This window comes from Rhododendron vialii, chromosome 2a, assembly GCF_030253575.1.
Source record: "Rhododendron vialii isolate Sample 1 chromosome 2a, ASM3025357v1".
NCBI lineage: Eukaryota > Viridiplantae > Streptophyta > Magnoliopsida > Ericales > Ericaceae > Rhododendron > Rhododendron vialii.
The window spans coordinates 34,383,185-34,387,849 of record NC_080558.1 but is presented as its reverse complement, the minus strand read 5'-3'; the positions used below and the strand labels follow the sequence as shown (position 1 = coordinate 34,387,849).

Below are 4,665 nucleotides of genomic sequence, written 5' to 3'. Positions count from 1 at the left end.
CTCACAGTCAAACAAGTTCAACAATTCCTTGAAATTGTTAACTATGTGGTTGATTTCATCCACAACCTTGCCCAATACTGCACTCCTCTCTCAACTCTACTAAAAAAAAACCTCCTCCTTTGTCAGCCCATTGTATCAAAGCTGTTAAAGACCTCAAAGCCATAGTCAAAATCCTTCCTCCATTAACCATACATTCAGATGGAAAAAGAGTACTTCAAATAGATGCCTCTGATTTATATTGGGGAGTAGTTCTTTTGGAAGAAAACACAAATAAAAAACGTATAATCTGTGGATACAAGAGTGGTGGTGCATTCTCTCCTGCAGAGCTCTATTACCACTCTACTTACAAAGAAATTTTGGCAATTAAAAGGAGTATTGAAAAGTTTGAATTTCATCTAATTGGTCATCATTTCCTAATTGTGACTGATATGATGAGTTTCCCCAGGATGCTCAAATTCAAACAGAAGCACCTTTTGAAAGCACAGCTGCTTAGATGAGCAAATTGATTTTCCAATTAAAGTTTTGATACTGTCCACATAAAGGGAAAAACAAATGTCCTACTAGATTTTTTGTCTAGGCTCAAAAAAGAAATCAACTAGTTTTCAAAAACAAAACCACATTCATTTGTTCCAGTTGTTTTTCAATGATTTCCTGTTTCCACCCAATTAATCTTCCTATCCCCTCCAGTGTCATATTTTAGAGTTAACCCTTCTTTCCAAGTGTGTCTAAATGTGTCAAAAATTTTAACATCTCTACATTTTCAAGTATGGTTTTGATGAAGGTCCCATTGGAGGTTTACCTTTCTATCCTGTTTACCCCTTTTTCACCCAGTTTGAATATATGACCGCAATGCCTTTTATTTCAAGAAGGAAGCCTACCTCCTTTTATGGTATTTAGTAGACGTTTATATCATAAGTGTCTGTTTTAATAAATCAGTAGCATTGGTTTATCTGGCACATGCAGCATTTAATCAGATTCACCCTCCAAAAGATTTCTTTTTGAAATTTCTCTTACTCTTCGGAAGTATATCCTTCTAGCAGCAGAAGATCAGAGAAATCCCTAACAACGCAGGCAAGAATCTCCAATTTGCTTTTTGGACAAGTCGCAACAACATGAGTTTTCCTAATCCAGATGGTTTTATTACATGGCAGAAGGAGTATCACACTATATTCCTCCCTGCATATCCAGAGTCTCAGAGAATCCAAATCAACAGTAGGAATTATCTTGTCATGACTCAAATACTATGTTCACTCAATGGATTGACACCTGCAGAAGTCCCCTCATCTCTCCTCCATTATGAAACTGCAAATTGGAAATTCACTGATACATATCCGGAAGAATGGCGCTAGAATAATTACTATCTTTTGGACTAGTATTACTTGACAATTGAAGGCTATTGTAGAGAGAGTGGTTCAGATGATTTAAAAGATACAATCAATTATTCGAAGTAACGACCATGTGCTGTGCTCATGCCAGCTGTTTCTTTCATGTGATGTGGTATGATATAAAGTAGTGTGGTGTGATGTAAAGTAGTATGGTGTGATATAAAGTAGGGTGATGAAATAAAGCAGCTTACTACTTTTAGGAAGTGGTGAAATATATAGTGTCCGTATGTGAAATTATTAGTCTAGCTTTTCAAGATGCCATGATGATGTATCCCATGTGCAATAGTAGTAGTCATGATGTATTTGGGAACCTTTCAGGCCTCTCTTCAATCTATAAAAGAGGAGGCTTTCACCAATGTATCCTCAGACTTGAGCAATAATATATTCCTTGTGTTGTGTTCTCACTATTCTTGATCCTAACCTATTTTGTGTTTGTACCCACTTAGTGTCTGATTAATCATTCAAAATGAAGCAGTGGCAAGTGATTGTTCTTTTGTTTATTGATGCTCTCTCTGTTTCAAGAATTCCAGAACTTATTCCATACATGACCAGTCGAAGGACATTGCTTAATAAGGTGAGATTGCTATCTTGGAAATCTTATGAGTTTGATTGCTTTATTAGTACAAGATAGATGTGTTAGAACATAACCTTGTGCACATTTCTATGGATCTTGGAATTTCATTTGGAAACCTTATGTGGAGCAAGCCAAGTTCTTTAAAGGGTTATATTTTAAGTCTGCGACTGCTAGGATTTACAGACTCCGTGTCCTTTTTTTTCATAGGATCTGTACTTGAACTAAATTTTAAAATGATCTTCTTAATGACTAATGCTTGTTTATTCATTGTGTGCGAGTTGTTTCAGGGCTTTTAGTTTTGGTCCTTGGGGTGACTAAAATAGTTGTGCTCCGGAATCATTTATTTCCTTCCATATTCTGATAGTTTCTGTTGGTGCATAACATGTTATTTATCATTAGTCGGTTTCTGAATAGGACCTCAAGTATTGAGTAACATAATTATCCCCAAGGAGTGAAGGTTGCATCTAGAGGTGGAAATTACAATCCATATTTTTAAACCTGTCCAAATCCACCATGAAAATTGAAGATCAAGATGCATTTTAATCTATTTTTCTCTGATTATCTTACTCAGTTTGAAAATGAAGATGAAAATGCATCTAAGACACACCTAGCAAAAACAACTATTTCAGTCATTTCGGTCTGTGATCGAAACAAAAACTGCCATGCAAGTGTTGTAAAAAAATAAAAACTATAGCCACAAGTTCAAACCCTAAGCTGCAGCCATAATTTTTGGGAATTAGGTTAGAGTTTCAAATTTCAGAAAGGGTTTACAGTTTATCAAAAAATTAAAATGAGATTTGCAAGAAATTGCAACAAATAGAAACCCTAAACCCAGAAATCCAACTAATCGAAACCCTAACCAAAAATCTCAAAAAATTGAAACCCAAACCCAGAAATTACACCAGACGAAACTTAGAAATTGCAGAAATCGAAACTTTAACCAAACACACTAATGAAACCCTAAAAATTGTAGAAATTGAAGCCTAGAAATCGCAGAAATCATACCTGTAAAAAATCGCATAAATCACATCAAATCGCCACACCCAGAAATCACAAATCCAGAGGAAACACACTAGATCCTTTTTCATGTCCCAACGTGCTCAATAGGTGGATGAAGAGGGCCAAAATCGTCAAAAAAATAAGGTGGATTGTCCTGGATTACTTTTCTCCACCTCAAAATCCATCCATAATTTATACATCTTTAGCCGAATTAGAGGAGAAAACTAATCAGGGGTGATAAGTTATGGAGGGAGAAGAATCGGCAACCAAAAAAAGCCAAAATTGTCGCTTCAAGAAATAATCTGGGAGGATAACTTATGGAGGGGGGTTATTGTCACGCCCTCAATTTTCAACAAAAGTAATAATCATTTACAATAAATAAAACCACTACTGGAGTACCGATAATACCCAAATGACATTTCTTCCCCTATTCTCAAATTTAAATTCAATTGTTACAATCTTGGCTCGAAGTCCCAATTTTTAAAAATACCAAAAATAATATTACAATTTACAATAATCGTTATTTCAAATGATTCATTCAAAACAAATGCAGATGATCGCTTCCTTTATACCTTTGAAAGACATGGTCAACAAGCACGACACGCACGCTATACCAACCTCAGTGCTTTGTACCTAAAAATGATAGATTGAGTTACACTAACCCAGTAGAGAAATCTATACTCAAGCTATATGAAAATGCGATGAAGTATGCATAAAGAGTGAAAGAATTCGATATAAACTTTGTATGAATCGAACATCAGACGAGATAGTTACAGCCGTTTAAAGTTAGGCGCAAACCCATAAAATGAGCAAAAACAGCAAAACACGAGACAGATTCGTGACTTGATTTCTAAAATCTGCCATTAATTCAATTCTCAATGTTGCGGGTGATTCCAACGACATTAGAACGAGCTTTAAGTCTACTCTATTTCATATGAAGGAACCAAAATTCAAATCTGAGCTTAAGAATGCGTAAAAACCCCAAAACGAAGACCCTATTCTGCAGATTTTCGAAAATAGAAGGAACAACCTTAAACAACAAAGCAAGGCACGATCTAGGTAAATAAACACCGTATTAACGCATAACAAGAGTAAAAAATCCCTACCTCATGGGTTTTGAGCAAAACTCGACCCTTTGACCAAGTCAACCGAGCTCTCACGTGGTCCGATTATGATTTTTCTTGGATATTTGGAAAGCCTGTGCTCCGAATAGCAACTTTAATTCTTGGACTTCATCCGAAATCATGCTCTAAGGTGTTGAAATCGAAGAGAGAAGAGAGGGAGAGTTTTCGAAGGAAGAGAGAGACACTGCGAGAGTGAGAAATAGAAAGAATGAGAAATATTTCTCCTCCTGGAGAAATAATAGATGTGGGGGAGTAATCCCCCACTTCTCACACCACACACTCACACATGCACCACTCGCTCAATTACCCTTATATCATTCCACGAATACGCCACACCAAATATCTGCACCGTCTTCTCAGTGGGCCTTATGTTTACAAGAGGAAAGAAAAAAAAATACGGCCTCAAAATTACGGGTCTCCACATCCTACCCTCCTTAAAGAAATTTCGTCCTCGAAATTTAAACCAAACCTACGAGAACACATCATTAAAAGAAACTCTAATCCAAAAGACTGTGTCCACTCACAGCACTTCGTACCTACCTACTCTCGTGTCCAAGACACAAGGAACTCTACAATGCCATAA

The 4,665-nt window shown here is 36.4% G+C and overlaps 1 long non-coding RNA gene across 1 annotated transcript; it reads right to left on the bottom strand.

Annotated features, from left to right (window-relative positions):
- Positions 1-3,354: 3,354 nt before the first annotated feature.
- LOC131312913 (uncharacterized) lies at positions 3,355-4,253 on the bottom strand. Its single transcript, XR_009196015.1, has 2 exons — positions 4,065-4,253; positions 3,355-3,591 (listed from the first exon to the last, which is right to left on the bottom strand). It is a non-coding gene; the product is annotated as an uncharacterized LOC131312913 (long non-coding RNA).
- Between the last annotated feature and the right edge of the window lie 412 nt (positions 4,254-4,665).